This window comes from Ovis aries, chromosome 15 (genome assembly GCF_016772045.2).
Source record: "Ovis aries strain OAR_USU_Benz2616 breed Rambouillet chromosome 15, ARS-UI_Ramb_v3.0, whole genome shotgun sequence".
Taxonomy (NCBI): Eukaryota; Metazoa; Chordata; class Mammalia; order Artiodactyla; family Bovidae; genus Ovis; species Ovis aries.
The window spans coordinates 49,342,105-49,361,088 of NC_056068.1; the positions used below are offsets into that span (position 1 = coordinate 49,342,105).

Consider the following 18,984-nt stretch of genomic DNA (forward strand, 5'->3'; position numbering starts at 1 on the left):
GAGAAGCAACACATGATCAAATATGAATAACACAGAGGCATAGTGAGGAGTGCTGTCTCTTTCAAAGACCTCCCACGGGGGTCTCTTGACTCCCATGGTCAAGAGGGGGCCTAAACGGGGCCCTCTTCCCAGTTTAGATTCTCTATCATCCTGCTTTTCCCCTGGACACCCCAGTTTCCCTTGGCCTCTGCCCAGCAGCCAAACACTGTAACTCCTCCAGAGACAGACTTTTGTCTGTGCTCTGGTCCCTAGAGTGTTCCAGATTTCAGGGAGAGACAGATGCCTAATGGTTAAAGAGTCTTTGTTTCTTCAAATCCTCAGAGGATGCTTAAAGGGTTAGAATAGAGAGTGCATTCTGAAAGGAAAACAGAAGGCCCAAGATTAGTTAGATTTGTGAAACCCTGTTATATTCCAAGCACTCTGCTAAACATTTTTCAAAAATCTCTTTCAATTTTCACAACCCTCTGAACTTAGCTACCATTATTACATCTATATTTTATACATTAAATTAGGGTATATAGAAGGTTACAAAAATAGTAAACCGGAGTCATGATTCAAATTCTAGCACTCATAATTTATTTTGCTTTTTGAAGAACTCTTCACACCGATAGCATACTTAATATCTCAAAGTCCACTTCTCTGTTCAGTTCCTGCATTCTGCCTGGGGGCTCATGTTGGGCTTCACTGTTTTAATACTTCTAGCAGTGTGTTATGGAGAAGGCAATGTATTCTTTACCGCTGAGCCAACAGGGAAGCCCTGAGTCTGGGTTCAAGCTAATAATTCACTTCTAATGTGTAGAAAGCTTCAAAAACGGTGGAATACAATTTTGAAGGTTAAATTACCAGTAGACTGTGCCTTCCAACCTGCCCATTTTGTTTTGCTGTCTTTTTCACTCTTTCTGAGGTTTTGAGGTAAGCCAGTCATGTTATTGGTGGCCCTGTGGAGAGATCCACATGGCAAGGAGATTGTATCTCTGAGTGAGCCTGGAAGTGGATCTTCTGAGGCTTGTCACCAGCCATGTGAGTGAGCTTGGAAGCAAATCCTCCTCCAAATGAATCTTCAGATGACTACTGTTCTGGCCAACACCGTCATCACAGCCTGTGAGACAATCTGAGCTAGATGCACCTAGTTAAGCCATCTCCTGATTCCTGACCACCTTCTTGCCCTCACCCCACCGACAATCAGAAACTGTAAGATAATAAGTGTAGTTGTCTAAGTTGCTAATTTGGGCTAATTTGTTACACAGGGAAGATAACTAATACAGTAATAACCACATATCTATAATTTCATGTTTACTACAAGAGGAAAGAGTTAATGCCACCACCATGGCCATTTTTGCTCTTGAAAGTGAAAAAGTGAAAGTGTTATTTGGTCAGTCAGGTCCTGACTCTTTGAGACCCCATGGACTATACCTCTGTCCATGGAGTTCTCCAGGCAAGGATACTGGAGTGAGTTGCCATTCTCTTCTCCAGGGGATCTTCCTGACCCGGGGATCAAACCTGGGTCTCTTGCATTGCAGGCAGATTCTTTACCATCTGAGTCACCAGTGAAGCCCCCCCTTCTTTCCCACTATTGGGGAAAGTTAATTGATCATGACCATCCCACACCTCTGGATCCCCAAACTTCATGATAATGTTTGAAGAAGGAGACTCTTCCTTCTGTGAATGATCTGATAATGCTGTTCCACTAAAAACTAACAGGCAGATCTCAAGGTAGTGTTGTTTGTGACATGGTTATGTCAGAGTTCACTTACAAGCCTATGTGCCTGGGACCATATTTACATCCAGAAGAATGGACAAGGAAACGATGCAAATAACAGCCTTTAGGCTGTCTATCTAAATTACCTCTCATATTCAGCATACCTGCTTTCTATTCCTCTTGGGAGATATTATCTGTCTAGATGATCTTCTTCGCATGAGGTGGCCAAAGTACTGGAGTTTCAGCTTCAGCATCATTCCTTCCAAAGAAATCTCAGGGCTGATCTCCTTCAGTATGGACTGATTGGATCTCTTTCCAGTCCAAGGGACTCTCAAGAGTCTTCTCCAACACCACAGTTCAAAAGCATAAATTCTTCAGTGCTCAGCCTTCTTCACTGTCCAACTCTCACATCCATACATGAACACTGAAAAACCATAGCCTTGATTAGATGGACCTTTGTTGGTAAAGTAGTGTCTCTGCTTTTAAATATGCTATCTAGGTTGGTCATAACTTTTCTTTCAAGGAGTAAGCGTCTTTTAATTTCATGGCTACAGTCACCATCTGCAGTGATTTTGGAGTCCCCCAAAATAAAGTCTGACACTGTTTGCACTGTTTCCCCATCTGCAAAGAGTCGGACATGACTGAGCGACTGAACTGAACTGAACTGTGCCATCTTCCCAGCCAGATGAACAGAGCCTTCTGCAGAAGAAAGAACCAGGCCAGGAATTTCCCTTGTGGTCCTGTGATTAAGAATCTCCCTTGAGATGCAGGGGTCACAGGTTTTATCCCTGGCCAGAGAACTAAGATCCCACATGCCTTGGAGCAAATACTGAGCCTGCCTGCCTGCCGTAACTAGAGAGTCAGTGTACTGCAACAAAAGATCCCACATGCTGCAACTGAGACCAGATGCAACCAAATAAATACATATTAAACACAAAAATAGAGAGAACCAGACCAGTGAAGAGGAGAAGAGCAGGACCTGAAGAAGGTAAGAGGAAGACCTAAAGTGAAGTTCTAGGCCTCTAGATTCAGCCATTTTTAGAAAGCCCTCCCATGTCTAGTCAAGGCTATGGTTTTTCCAGTGGTCATGTATGGATGTGAGAGTTGGACTATAAAGAACGCTAGGTGCTGAGGAATTGATACTTTTGAACTGTGGTGTTGCAGAAGACTCTTGAGAGTCCCTTGGACTGCCAGGAGATCCAACCAGTCTATCCTAAAGGAAATCAGTCCTGAATATTCATTGGAAGGACTGATGTTAAAGCTGAAACTCCAATACTTTGGCCACCTGATGCAAAAAGCTGACTCATCTGAAAAGTCACTGATGCTGGGAAAGATTGAAGGCAGGAAGAGAAGGGGACGATAGAGGATGAGATGGTTGGATGGCATCACCAACTCAATGGACATGGGTTTGGGTGGACTTCAGGAGTTGGTGATGGACAGGGAGACCTGGCGTGCTGCAGTTCATAGGGTCACAAAGAGTTGGACACTACTGAGTGACTGAACTGAACTGAACTGAACTGAGATGATCTTCAGTGGCACTCTGCAGGAAATAGACTACTTTTGTAATATTTGACCTTTCAAATTCTCGACTCAGGATCTGCTTCTGAGCAGACACAATCTAAGGCAATGAATACTCTTGCCTTATTTCTGATCTTGATGGTAGTTGTTTACTATTTACCCCTTCAGTAAGATGCTGGCTTTAGGAATGAAGTACACATATCAATTACAATCAGTTCTTATTTGAGTGCCTTATGGACAATTGGTGGCAAGAGCCTTTTTACTGGAAAAAAATGTTATTTTTTTCCTTTGATCTGTTAATTTGGTAATTTAAATAGAAGGATTTCACATAACTGAACCACATTTCCATTCATTGGATAATCCCATTTGTTCATGGTGGATTGCTTTCATAATGCAGTTGGATTCTATTTGCTGATATTTTAATTAATATTTTTGTATCAATATTTATAAGGAAGTACATCTTTAGTTTCCTTTTCCTTTTCTACACAGTCTTTCTCAGATTCAGCCACAAATGTAACATTTTCTATGTAGGGAAAACTGGATATTTTTGTATTTCCACAAATTTCTCTTTTGTTTTTTGGCTCTCCTATGAAATCATCTGAATTTATTAATTACTTTTTCCAGAGAGTAGTTCTTTATTTCTTCAGCACAACTTTGATCAAAAGTATTTTATTGTATTGTACTGTATTGTATTGCTATCAGTTTCACCCAGGTTTTCCAACTTATTTGCATAAAATAGTACAAACTCAAGTCATTTTATTTTACCAGTTTTACTGGTTAATTCCTCTTGGTCTTTCTTTCTTAACTCTTTTTTTAATGAAGTATTGTTGAAGTGAAAAGCAAAGGAGAAAAAGAAAGATATAAGCATCTGAATGCAGAGTTCCAAAGAATAGCAAGGAGAGATAAGAAACCCTTCCTCAGCGATCAATGCAAAGAAATAGAGGAAAACAATAGAATGGGAAAGACTAGAGATCTCTTCAAGAAAATTAGAGATACCAAGGGAACATTTCATGCAAAGATGGGCTCACTAAAGGACAGAAATGGTAGGGACCTAACAGAAGCAGAAGATATTAAGAAGAGATGGCAAGAATACACAGAAGAACTGTACAAAAAAGAGCTTCGCAACCCAGATAATCACAATCGTGTGATCACTCACCTAGAGCCAGACATCCTGGAATGTGAAGTCAAGTGGGCCTTAGAAAGCATCACTACCAACAAAGCTAATGGAGGTAATGGAATTCCAGTTGAGCTATTTCAAATCCTGAAAGATGATGCTATGAAAGTGCTGCACTCAATATGCCAGCAAATGTGGAAAACTCAGCAGTGGCCACAGAACTGCAAAAAGTCATTTTTCATTCCAATCCCATAGAAAGGCAATGCCAAAGAATGCTCAAACTACCACACAATTGCACTCATCTCACATGCTAGTAAAGTAATGCTCAAAATTCTCCAAGCCAGGCTTCAGCAATACATAAACTGTGAACTTCGACATGTTCAAGCTAGTTTTAGAAAAGGCAGAGGAACCAGAGATCAAATTGCCAACATCTGCTGGATCATGGAAAAAGCAAGCGAGTTCCAGAAAAACATCCATTTCTGCTTTATTGACTATGCCAAAGCCTTTGACTGTGTGGATCACAATAAATTGTGGAAAATACTGAAAGAGATGGGAATACCAGACCACCTGACCTGCCTCTTGAGAAACCTATATGCAGGTCAGAAAGCAACAGTTAGAACTGGACATGGAACAACAGACTGGTTCCAAATAGGAAAAGGAGGACATCAAGGCTGTATATTGTCACCCTGCTTATTTAACTTCTATGCAGAGTACATCATGCAAAATGCTGGGCTGGATGAAACACAAGCTGGAATCAAGATTGCTGGGAGAAGTATTAATAACCTCAGATATGCAGATGACACCACCCTTATGGCAGAAAGTGAAGAGGAACTCAAAAGCCTCTTGCTGAAAGTGAAAGAGGAGAGTGAAAAAGTTGGCTTAAAGCTCAACATTCAGAAAACGAAGATCATGGCATCCGGTCCCATCACTTCATGGGAAATAGATGGGGAAACAGTGGAAACAGTGTCAGACTTTATCTTTTGGGGCTCCAGAATCACTGCAGATGGTGACTGCAGCCATGAAATTAAAAGACGTTTACTCCTTGGAAGAAAAGTTATGACCAATCTAGCTAGCATATTGAAAAGCAGAGACATTACTTTGCCAACAACAATCCATCTAGTCAAGGCTATGGTTTTCCAGTGGTCATGTATGGATGTGAGAGTTGGACTGTGAAGAAAGCTGAGCACTGAACAGTGGTGTTGGAGAAGACTCTTGAGATTCCCTTGAACTGCAAGGAGATCAGTCCTGGGTGATCATTGGAAGGACAGAGGCTGAAACTCCAATACTTTGGCCACCTTATGCAAAGAGTTGACTCATTTGAAAAGACCCTGATGCAGGGAAAAATTGAGGGCAGGCGGAGAAGGGGACGACAGAAGATGAGATGACTGAATGGCATCACTGACTCAATGGGCATGAGTTTGGGTAAACTCTGGGAGTTGGTGATAGACAGGGAGGCCTGGCATGCTGCGATTCGTGGGGTTGCAAAGAGTCGGACACAACTGAGTGACTAAACTGAACTAAACTGAATGGGACCAGGTGCCAAGATGTTAGTTTTTTTTAATGTTAAGTTTTTAGCCAACTTTTTCACTCTCCTTTAACTTTCTTCAAGAGGGCCTTTAGTTCTTCACTTTCTGCCATACAGGAGGTGTCATCTACATATCTGAGGATATTGATATTTCTCCCAGCAATCTTGATTCCAGCTTGAGCTTCATCCAGCCCAGTGTTTCTGATGATGTAGTCTGCATATGAGTTAAATAGCAGGGTGAACAACATACAGCCTTGATGTACTCCTTTTCCTATTTGGAACCAGTCTGTTGTTCCATGTCCAGTTCTAACTGTTGCTTTCTGACCTGCATATAGATTTCTCAAGAGGCAAGTCAGGTGGTCTGGTATTCCCATCTCTTTCAGAATTTTCCACAGTTGATTGTGATCCACACAGTCAAAGGCTTTGGCATAGTCAACAAAGCAGAAATGGATGTTTTTCTGGAACGCTCTTGCTTTTTCCATGATCCAGTAGATGTTCACAATTTGATCTCTGGCTCCTCTGCCTTTTCTAAAACCAACTTGAACACTTGGAAGTTCACAGTTTATGTATTGTTGAAGCCTGGCTTGGAGAATTTTGAGCATTACTTTGCTAGCATGTGAGATGAGTGCAATTGTGCGGTAGTTTGAGCATTCTTTGGCATTGCCTTTCTTTGGGATTGGAATGAAAACTGACCTTTTCCAGTCCTGTGGCCACTGCTGAATTTTCCAAATTTGTTGGCGTATTGAGTGAAGCATTTTCACAGCATCATCTTTCAGGATTTGAAATAGCTCAACTAGAATTCCATCACCTTCACTAGCTTTGTTCGTAGTAACGCTTCCTCAGGTCCACTTTACATTCCAGGATGTCTGGCTTTAGGTGAGTGATCACACCATCATGGTCATCTCAGTCGTGAATATCTTTTCTGTAGAGTTCTTCTGTGTATTCTTACCACCTCTGCTTAATGTTTTCTGCTTCTGTCAGGTCCATACCATTTCTGTCCTTTATTGTGCTCATCATCACATGAAATGTTCTCTTGGTATCTCTAATTTTCTTGAAGAGATTTCTGGTCTTTCCCATTCTATTGTTTTCCTTTATTTCTTTGCATTGATCGCTGAGGAAGGGTTTCTTATCTCTCCTTGCTATTCTTTGGAACTCTGCATTCAGATGCTTATATCTTTCCTTTTCTCCTTTGTTTTTCACTTTTCTTCTTTTCTCAGTTATTTGTAAGGCCTCCTCAGATAGCCATTTTGCTTGTTTGATTTCTTTTTCTTGGGGGTGGTCTTCAAAACTGCCTCCTGTACAACGTCATGAACCTCTGTCCATAGTTCTTCAGGCACTCTATCAGATCTAATCCCTTAAATCTATTTGTCACTTCTACTGTATAGTTGTAAGGGATTTGATTTAGGTTATACCTGAATGGTCTAGTGGTTTTCCCTACCTTCTTCAATTTAAGTCTGAATTTGGCAAGAAGGAGTTCATGATCAGAGCCACAGTCATCTCCCGGTCTTGTTTTCACTGGCTGTATAGAGCTTTTCCATCTTTGGCTATGAAGAATATAATCAATCTTATTTTGGTATTGACAATCTGGTAATGTCCATGTGTAAAGTCTTCTCTTGTCTTGTTGGAAGAGGAGTTTGTTATGACCAATGCATTCTCTTGAAAAAACTGTTAGCCTTTGCCCTGCTTCATTCTGTACCCCAAGGCCAAATTTGCCCATTACTCCAGGTATTTCTTGACTTCCTACTTTTGCATTCCAGTCGACTCATTGGAAAAGACTGATGCTGGGAGGGATTGGAGGCAGGAGGAAAAGGGGACAACAGAGGATGAGATGGCTGGATGGCATCACTGACTCGATGGATGTGAGTCTGAGTGAACTCCAAGAGTTGGTGGTGGACAGGGAGGGCTGGCGTGCAGCAATTCATGGGATTGCAAAGAGCCGGACACAACTAAGCGACTGAACTGAACTGAACTGAACCCCTGAAATGATAAAGACATCTTTTTTGGCTGTTCTAGAAGGTCTTGCAGGTCTTCATAGAACCGTTCAACTTCAGCTTCTTCAGCATTACTGGTCGGAGCATAAACCTGGACTACTCTGATATTGAATGGTTTGCCTTGGAAATGAACAGAGATCATTCTGTCATTTTGAGATTGCATCCAAATACTGCGTTCTGAACTCTTTTGCTTAATATGATGGCTACTCCAGTTCTAAGGGATTCTTGCCCACAGTAGCAGATATAGTGGTCATCTGAGTTAAATTTACCCATTCTAGTTCATTTTAGCTTGCTGATTCCTAAAATGTTGATGTTCACTCTTGCCATCTCCTGTTTGACCACTTTCAATTCGCCTTGATTCATTGACATAACATTCCAGGTTCCTAAGCAATATTGCTCTTGACAGCATCTCACTTTACTTCCATCACCAATCACATTCACAACTGGGTGTTTTTGTTTTGGCTCCATCTCTCCATCCTTTCTGGAGTTATTTCTCCACTAATCTCCAGCAGCCTATTGGGCATCTACCAACCTGGGGAGTTCCTCTTTTTTTATCCTATCATTTTGCCTTTTCATACTGTTCATGGGGTTCTCAAGGCAAGAATACTGAAGTGGTTTGCCATTTCCTTTTCCAGTGGACCACTTTTTGTCAGAACTCTCCACTATGACCTGTCTGTCTTGGGTGGCCCTACATGGCATGACTCATAGTTTCACTGAGTTAGACAAGGCTGTGGTCCATGTGATTAGATTGGTTAGTTTTCTGTGATGTTGGTTTCCATTCTATCTTCCCTCTGATGGAATAGGATAAGAGGCTTATGGAAGCTTCCTGATAGAATAGACTGACTGAGGGGGAAAGGGTCTTGTTCTGATGGGTGGGACCATGCTCAGTAAATCTTTAATCCAATTTTCTGTTTGTTGGGTGGGCCTGTGTTCCCTCCCTGCTGGAGGGAACATTACCTATGGTGCAGGTAATAAAGATAATGGTGACCTCCTTCAGGAGGTCCCATGCATGCACTGCTGCACTCAGTGCCTCCGCCCTGCAGCAGTCTACTGCACACCCATGCCTCCGCCAGAGACTCCCGGACACTCACAGGCAAGTCTGGATCAGTCTCTTGTGTGGTCCCTGCTCCTTTCTCCTGAGTCCTGTATGCACAAGATTTTGTCTGTGCCTTCCAACATCTGTTTCCCAGTCGTGTGTTAGTTCTAGCAGCTCTATGTTGGGGTTAATGGCAACCTCCAGTTGTTAGATGTCTGCATCTACATCCTAAAATCTTAAATGAGTAGCACTCCAGGGATAGAAGTGTAGTCTGAGCAGGATATTATTTTCATATCATCTATGAAATATGTGGCAGAAAGCGAAGAAGAACTAAAGAGCCTCTTGATGAAGGTGAAAGAGGAGAGTGAAAAGTTGGCTTAAAGATCCAACATTCAGAAAACGAAGATCATGGCATTTGGTCCCGTCACTTCATGGCAAATCAATGGAGAAACAGTGGCAGACTTTATTTTGGGGGGCTTTAAAATCACTGCAGATGGTGATTGCAGCCATGAAATTAAAAGACACTTATTCCTCAGAAGAAAAGTTATGACCAATCTAGACAGCATATTAAAAAGCAGAGACATTACTTTGCCAGTAAATATCTGTCTAGCCAAGGCTATGGTTTTTCCAGTAGTCATGTATGGATGTGACAGTAGGACTATAAAGAAAGCTGAGCACTGAAAAATTGATGCTTTTGAACTGTGGTGTTGGAGAAGACTCTTTTTTTGTTTGTTTGTTTTTTATAATATAAATTTATTTATTTTAATTGGAGACTCTTGAGAGTTCCTTGGACTGCAAGCTCCAACCAGTCCATCCTAAAGGAAATCAGTCCTGAATATTCATTGTAAGGACTGATGTTGAACCTGAGACTACAGTACTTTGGCCCACCTGATGCAAATAGCTGACTCATTTGAAAAGACCCTGATGCTGGGAAAGACTGAAGGCAGGAGGAGAAGGACGACAGATGATGAGATGGTTGGATGGCATCACCAACTTAATGGGCAGGAGTTTGGGTAAACTCCGGGAGTTAGTGATGGACAGGAAGGCCTGTTGTGTTGCAGTCCATGGGGTCGCAAAGAGCTGGACATGACTGAGCAACTGAACTGGATTCACATCACTTCTGGGAACATCAGTTTCCTTATCAGCAGTGTAGGTCAGTAGTTTCTGCCCCTAGAGTGTGGTTTTGAGAATTACATTAGGAATTAGAATCATGAGTACCTAAGTGCTTATATATTATTCCTTCTCTAGATACTTGAGCTGCTATTTAATCTGGAGGGTAAAGTCAATGTTCTATAAAGCTACATCACATACTTTTATTTGGTGATCCATTTAAAGGCCAGCTTATTGTGATCAGGGATCCTACAGTGGGATCAGGATTAGTTTCTGTGGGAAGGATAAGATTTACTTTCCTTGGAGCCTTTACATACTTCAGGCCACTTGATGGGAGCAGCCTGCTGGCAAAATATGCAGGCAATGCTAAGACATAATCATCTTGTCTTACTTCCTTGCATGAAGCTAATTTTCTTTTTCCAGATCCTTCTTTTATGAGTAGTAGTCCTTGTAGCTGTGGGACATACAATTAAGTCTTTTCTAGAACTCTTCATTTATATCAATATAAGCAGTTTTGGCAGCATCTCAGTTGATAAGACTTAAATGGGAAGATGCATTTCCTGAAGGCTAAGGCCATTTTGATAAAATGACTCATTTTTAATTTACACATTACATTAAAGTACATACAGAAAAATATATAACATTATATGACACCACAAATGTTACATAGACTACAGCCAAAACATTTGATCTCAGCAGCTCAAGAAACTGAGCAAGGATATTCTACTCTATTGCATATAAAATGTGAACAATACAACCTAATAAACCATTTGTTAATTCATAAGAATTTAAATAAGTGATAAACACCAAGTAACAAGTTCTACTTGTTACTGATTGTTTTGTCTTCTTTGGCTTAAATATACTTTAAATTAAAAAAAAAAACCTATGCCCTTTAGAATTCAGAGTTGTATTTTCCTTTTTGGCATTCCTTTGGAATTACAAATCTGAGGACCTAACATCTCAGATTCCCTGAAGTTTCCAAATGGGGAGCTGCCTACCATATTTACTTCTTCCATGAGCTTATTTAAAAGAAGAGAATATCATTCATTTGATTTTAGTTTCTATGTTGAGAATTTGGAGAAGTCTTTCCTGGATCTGCTTGGTGCAGGCAGCATAGACAATGGGATTGAGGATTGGAGGAATGAGGAGGTAGGAGTTGGCTAGCAAGGTGTGGACTGGAATGCGCAGTCCATGACCAAATTGTGAATGGGGGAAGAAACAGCAATGGGAACATAAAAGATCAAGATAGCACAAATGTGAGAACCACATGTCCCCAGGGTTTTATGTCTGGTGTCAGGAGTAGCCAGCCCCTTCAAGGTCCTGAAAATCATCACATAGGAGGCAGCAATGGCCACTGAGTCCAGGACCAAGTCCATAAAGGCAGTGCTCATCCCACAGACATCGCTGACCCTACTGTTACCACCTACCAAGGTGACCACAGCCAGGGGTTCCCAGTAGGAGTGGAAGAGGACACGGGCTTTCTAAAGGGACAGCCACAGGCAAGTCATCAGAGGCAGGGATTCAATGTAGAGAACACCCCAGCAGAAGCCAGCCAGCCCCAAACATCCCCCTGCAGTATGCATAAGGGAGTGTGTCACAGCTACATAGCGGTCAAAAGCCATGGCAAGGAAGATGCCTGGACAGAACCAGGTCAATGATAGCCAACATGCTCAGAAAGCTGGTGCAGGCTATGCTCCACCCTTACCCCAACTAGAATGGTGACATTCCCCACCACAGCTACCAGGTACATGGAGTCAAAGCGGATGGAGAGCCAGATATGCACAGACTCCTGTTCTGAAATGCCAGTGAACTGGGAAGAAACTGGGTTCTAAACAGACATTATGAAAAGTGAGCATAGCTAGTTATAAGTGCACCTTCTCACTTGTGCCCCAAAATGTGGTAGAACTTCTTTTTTCTTTCAGAAATTAAAGAATATTCTTAGGTCCTATAAAAAGGAATAGGATCATTGATTAGATAAGAGTCTATAAAATTTCTTTGAAGTTATAGAATAATGTCATGGCATGCCATTACTGTGTTATGTTCACAAGTTTACCAAGCAGAAGCCAAAAATATTTACTTGAATGAAATGCATATCTTTATGCAGTGTGATTCTCAAGGAATAGTGTTCTTTCAGCAATGAAAATGATGTAAGGAAGACAGGTGACTATTGAGCCACTTAATAACTCTGTAGGTTGGTTTTGAGACTTCTCAGAATCATATTAGCAAGATTCAGGGTGGACACTCCTTGATTAGAGAGACACAGTGATGCTGAAAATACTGAAGTGGTTTGCCATTCCCTTCTCGAATGGACCACATTCTGTCAGACCTCTCCACCATGACCAGCCTGTCTTGGGTTGCCCCGCTGGCATGGCTTGGTTTCATTGAGTTAGACAAGGCTGTGGTCCTAGTGTGATTAGATTGACTAGTTTTCTGTGAGTATGATTCCAGTGTGTCTGCCCTCTGATGCCCTCTTACAACACCTACCATCTTACTTGGGTTTCTCTTACCTTGGGTGTGGGGTATCTCTTCACGGCTGCTCCAGCAAAGCACAGCCTCTGCTCCTTACCTTGGATGAGGGGTATATCCTTACTGCCACCCTTCCTGACCTTCAACGTGGGATAGCTCCTCTAGGCCCTCCTACGCCCGCGCAGCCACCGCTCCTCCACTGGAGAAGGGAATGGCAAACCACTTCAGTATTCTTGCCTTGAGAACCCCATGAACAGTATGAAAAGGCAAAATGAAGGGATACTGAAAGAGGAACTTCCCAGGTCAGTAGGTGCCCAATATGCTACTGGAGATCAGTGGAGAAATAACTCCAAAAAGAATGAAGAGACGAAGCCAAAGCAAAACAAATACCCAGCTGTGGATGTGACTGGTGATAGAAGAAAGGTCCAATGCTGTAAAGAGCAATATTGCATAGGAACCTGGAATTTCAGGTCCATGAATCAAGGCAAATTGGAAGAGGTCAAACAAGAGATGGCAAGAGTGAATGCCGACATTCTAGGAATCAGCAAACTAAAATGGACTATAATGGGTGAATTTAACTCAGATGACCATGATATCTACAACTGCGGGCAGGAATCCCTCAGAAGAAATGGAGTAGCCATCATGGTCAACAAAAGAGTCTTAAATGCAGTACTTGGATGCAATCTCAAAAATGACAGAATGATCTCTGTTCGTCTCCAAGGCAAACCATTCAATATCACGGTAATCCAAGTCTATGCCCCAACCAGTAATGGTGAAGAAGCTGAAGTTGAACAGTTTCATGAAGACCTACAAGACCTTTTAGAACTAACACCCAAAAAGATGTCCTTTTCATTATAGGGGACTGGAATGCAAAAGTAGGAAGTCAAGAAACACCTGGAGTAACAGGCAAATTTGGCCTTGGAATGTGGAAAAAGCAGGGCAAAAACTAATAGAGTTTTGCCAAGAAAATGCACTGGTCATAGCAAACAACCTCTTCCAACAACACAAGAGAAGACTCTACACATGGACATCACCAGATGGTCAATACAGAAGTCAGATGGATTATATTCTTTTGCAGCCAAAGATGGAGAAGCTCTATACAGACAACAAAATCAAGACCAGGAGCTGACTGTGGCTCAGATCATGAACTCCTTATTACCAAATTCAGACTCAAATTGAAGAAAGCAGGGAAAACCGCTAGACCATTCAGGTATGACCTAAATCAAATCCCTTATGATTATACAGTGGAAGCGAGAAATAAATTTAAGGGCCTAGATCTGATAGATAGAGTGCCTGATGAACTATGGAATGAGGTTCGTGACATTGTACAGGAGACAGGGATCAAGACCATCCCCATGGAAAAGAAATGCAAAAAAGCAAAATGGCTGTCTAGGGAAACCTTACAAATAGCTGTGAAAAGAAGAGAAGCGAAAAGCAAAGGAGAAAAGGAAAGATATAAGCATCTGAATGCAGAGTTCCAGAGAATAGCAAGAAGAGATAAGAAAGCCTTCTTCAGCGATCAGTGCAAAGAAATAGAGGGAAAGAACAGAATGGGAAAGACTAGAGATCTCTTCAAGAAAATTAGAGATACCAAGGGAACATTTCATGCAAAGATGGGCTCAATAAAGGTCAGACATGGTCTGGACCTATCAGAAGCAGAAGATATTAAGAAGAGGTGGCAAGAATACACAGGAGAACTGTACAAAAAAGATGTTCACGACCCAGATAATCACGGTGGTGTGATCACTAATCCAGAGCCAGACATCTTGGAATGTGAAGTCAAGTGGGCCTTAGAAAGCATCACTACGAACAAAGCTAGTGAAGGTGATGGAATTCCAGTTGAGCTGTTTCAAATCCTGAAAGATGATGCTGTGAAAGTGCTGCACTCAATATGCCAGCAAATTTGGAAAATTCAGCAGTGGCCACAGGACTGGAAAAGGTCAGTTTTCATTCCAATCCCTAAGAAAAGCAATGCCAAAGAACGCTCAAACTACCACACAATTGCACTCATCTCACATGCTAGTAAAGTAATGCCCAAAATTCTCCAAGCCAGGCTTCAGCAATACGTGAACAATGAACTTCCAGATGTTCAAGCTGGTTTTAGAAAAGGCAGAGGAACCAGAGATCAAATTGCCAACATCTGCTGGCAACATCATGGAAAAAGCAAGAGAGTTCCAGGAAAACATCTATTTCTGCTTTATTGACTATGCCAAAGCCTTTGATTGTGTGGATCACAATAAACTGTGGAAAATTCTGAAAGAGATGGGAATACCAGACCATCTGACCTGCCTCTTGAGAAATCTGTATACAGGCCAGGAAGCAACAGTTAGAACTGGACATGGAACAACAGACTGGTTCCAAATAGGAAAAGGAGAATGTCAAGGCTGTATATTGTCACCCTGCTTATTTAACTTCTATGCAGAGTACATCATGAGAAACGCTGGACTGGAAGAAACACAAGCTGGAATCAAGATTGCCGGGTGAAATATCAGTCACCTCAGATATGCAGATGACACCACCCTTATGGCAGAAAGTGAAGAAGAACTAAAAGCCTCTTGTTGAAAGTGAAAGAGGAGAATGAAAATGTTGGCTTAAAGCTCAACATTCAGAAAACGAAGATCATGGCATCTGGTCCCATCACTTCATGGGAAATAGATGGGGAAACAGTGGAAACAGTGTCAGACTTTATTTTGGGGGGCTCCAAAAACACTGCAGATGGTGATTGCAGCCATGTAATTAAAAGACGCTTACTCCTTGGAAGGAAAGTTATGACCAACCTAGATAGTATATTCAAAAGCAGAGATATTACTTTGCTGATTAAGGTCCGTCTAGTCAAGGCTATGTTTTTTCCAGTGGTCATGTATGGATGTGAGAGTTGGACTGTGAAAAAGGCTGAGCGCCGAAGAATTGATGCTTTTGAACTGTGGTGTTGGAGAAGACTCTTGAGAGTCCCTTGGACTGCAAGGAGATCCAACCAGTCCATTCTGAAGGAGATCAACCCTGAGATTTCTTTGGAAGGAATGATGCTAAAGCTGAAACTCCAGTACTTTGGCCACCTCATGCGAAGAGTTGACTCATTGGGAAAGACCCTGATGCTGGGAGGGATTGGGGGCAGGAGGAGAAGGGGACAACAGAGGATGAGATGGCTGGATGGCATCACTGACTCGATGGACGTGAGTTTGAGCGAACTCCAGGAGTTGGTGATGGACAGGAAGGCCTGGTGTGCTGCGATTGATGGGGTCGCAAAGAGTCGGACACAACTGAGCAACTGAACTGAACTGAACTGATGCTGAAAAATAACAGTGACAGCATTTGGGGATCTAGATAGACCCATGGGACTCTCTAGAGTCTATGATTAAGTTTAATCTTGGGGCCAGCACTAGCTATCGGATGAACCTAAATGTTTAATCTTCAGGCCTAAATCAAGGTGGATGTGATCATATGAAGACTTTCCAGTGGGTTTATCAAAGTAATTTCTTAAATGTGAGAGTTGATGACTGGAGCTCAGTTTTGTGTGTCTGCAAGTGCTCTCTGCCTTCTTGGTGGCTGAGTGGAGATGAGATCCCAGAGGTGGAGAATGTTCTCCCTAGGAAAGAAAAAAATAATTAGTGTGGAGTAGCATGAGGCCTAGAAGAATACTTGCCCAAAGAAATGCCCTTACTCAGAGTCCAGAGCTACTGAGTAATGCAAGGATGAATGTTCACAAAACTATTTCCAGATCTTCTTTCTGTTTTATTAGGATCCAAGAGCATACCAAAATATGTTCCTGTGTATACTAGAGGAATTCCCAATCAAAAAATAGGCAGAAGACCTAAATAGACATTTGTCCAAAGAAGACATAGAGATGGACAAGAGGCACATAAAGAGGTTGAATGTCACTAGTTATCAGAGAAATGCAAATCAAATCTGCAAATAGATATTACCTCACACCAGTCAGAATGACCATCATCAAAAAATCTACAATAAATGCTGGAGAGTGTGTGGAGAAAAGGAAACCCTCTAGCAGTGTTGGTGGGAATGTAAATTGATACAGCCACTGTAGAGAACAGTATGGAGGTTCCTTAGCAGACTGAAAATAGAACTACCACATGACCCAGCAATCCCACTACTGGGCATATACCCTAAGAAAGCCATAATTCAAAAGGACACATGTACCCCAATGTTCATTGCAACACTATTAATACAAGCCAGGACATGGAAGCAACCTAAATGTCTATCAACAAGTGAGTGAAGACTATGTGTTACATGTATGCAGTGGAATACTACCTACCACTAAAAAGAACAAAATTGGGTCATTTTTAGAGATATGGATGGACCTAGATTCCATCATAGAATGAAGTAAGTCATAATAATATTATATCTTAATGCATACATGTGGAATCTACAAAAATGGTACAGATGAACCTAGTTGCCGGACAGGAATAGAGATTCAGATGTAGTGAACAGACATGTGGATATGGATGGGGGAAGCAGGGGAGGATAGGACAAATTGGGAGATCAGGACTGACAAATATACAATGTTGTTGTTCAGTTGCCGAGTCATGTCCAGCTCTTTGCAACCCCATTGGCTGCAGCATGCCAGGCTTCTCTGTCCCTCACCATCGCCTGAAGTCTGCCCAAGTTCATGTCCATTGAATCAGTGACACCATCCAACCATCTCATCCTCTGTCACCCTCTTCTCTTTCTGTCTTCAATTTTTCCCAGCATCAATGCCTTTTCCAATGAGTCAGTTCTTCCCATCAGGTGGCCAAAGTATTGGAGCTTCAGCATCAGTTCTTCCAGTGAGTATTCAGCATTGATTTCCTTTAGGATTCACCGGTTTCATCTCCCTGCTGTCCAATGGACTTTCAAGAGTCTTCTAGCACCACAGTTTGAAAGCATCAATTCTTTGGCACTCAGCCTTCTTTATGGTCCAAATCTCACATCTGTACATGACTACTGGAAAAACCACGTCTTTGACTATATGGACTTTGTTAGCAAAGTGATGTCTTTGCTTTTTAATATGCTTTCTAGCTTTGTCACAGCTTTCTTTCCAAAAAGCAATCACCTTTAATTTCATGACTGCAATCACCACCCACAGGGATTTTTGGAGCCCAAGAAAATAAAATCTGCCACTGCTTCCACTTTTTCCCCTTCTATTTGCTATAAAGTGATGGGACGGGATCTTAGTTTTTTGAATCTTGAGTTTTAAGCCAGCTTTTTCACTCTTCTCTTTCATTCTCAAGAGGCTCTTTAATTCCTCTTGCTTTCTACCATTAGAGTGGTATCATCTGCATATCTAAGGTTGCGGATATTTCGCCAGGCCAGCCAGCATTTCACAGGATGTACTCTGAATGTAAGTTAAATGAACAGGGTGACAATATACAGCTTTTTTATACTCCTTTCCCAATTTTGAGGCAATCTATTGTTCCATGATCAGTTCTAACTGTTGCTTTTTGGCCTGCATTCAGGTTTCTAAGATAGGCAAGATAGTTTGGTATTGCTATCTCTTTAAGAATTTCCCACTGTTTGTTGGTATTGTTATTAATGGCTAATTAAGCAATAATGGATGGAGAAACAGTGGAAATAGTGTCAGACTTTATTTTGGGGGGCTCCAAAATCACTGCAGATGGTGATTGCAGCCATGAAATTAAAAGACGCTTATTCCTTGGAAGGAAAGTTATGACCAACCTAGATAGCATATTGAAAAGCAGAGATATTACTTTGCCAACAAAGGTCCATCTAGTCAAGGCTATGGTTTTTCCAGTGGTCATGTATGGATATGAGAGTTGGACTGTGAAGAAAGCTGAGCACTGAAGAACTGATGCTTTTGAACTGTGGTGTTGGAGAAGACTCTTGAGAGTCCCTTGGACTATAAGGAGATCCAACCAGTCCATCCTAAAGGAGATCAGTCCTAGGTGTTCTTTGGAAGGACTGATGCTAAAGCTGAAACTCCAATACTTTGGCCATCTCATGCAAAGAGCTGACTCATTGGAAAAGACCCTGATGCTGGGAGGGATTGGGGGCAGGAGAAGAAGGGGTCGACAGAGAATGAGATGGCTGGATGGTATCACTGACTCAATGCACATGAGTTTGAGTGAAATCTGGGAGTTGGTGATGGACAGGGAGGCCTGGCGAGCTGCGATTCATGGGGTCGCAAAGAGTCGGACATGACTGAGAGACTGAACTGAAGCAATAGTGACATTGGTAATTATTCCCCAGTGATCCAGTTGGATCCTCCCTAAATCGTGAGATGTGGGCAGGACCGGGATGAGGGTCCCCACATGATAGATAAGGAAACAATCCAAGGAGCAGAGAGATTAACAGCCTCATCAAAGTCACAGACTGGGACTCAAACCTAATTTCTCACTCATAACCTTAGCTATCCAATCACAGTTCTATCCACAATACAGCAGAAAATCAAAACTCCAAATCAAACACAAAATGAATAGAAAACCTTGATCTAGTTGTCGCTGAACCCTTCTTGTATAAGTCACACTCAGCCCTAACAACAGGCATCCATTTGCATATTCAGGGGAGGCTGTG

At 41.9% G+C, this 18,984-nt stretch overlaps 1 pseudogene; it reads right to left on the reverse strand.

Moving 5' to 3' along the window:
* Positions 1-11,037: 11,037 nt before the first annotated feature.
* LOC101113621 (olfactory receptor 52M1-like) lies at positions 11,038-11,849 on the reverse strand (annotated as a pseudogene).
* Positions 11,850-18,984: the final 7,135 nt, after the last annotated feature.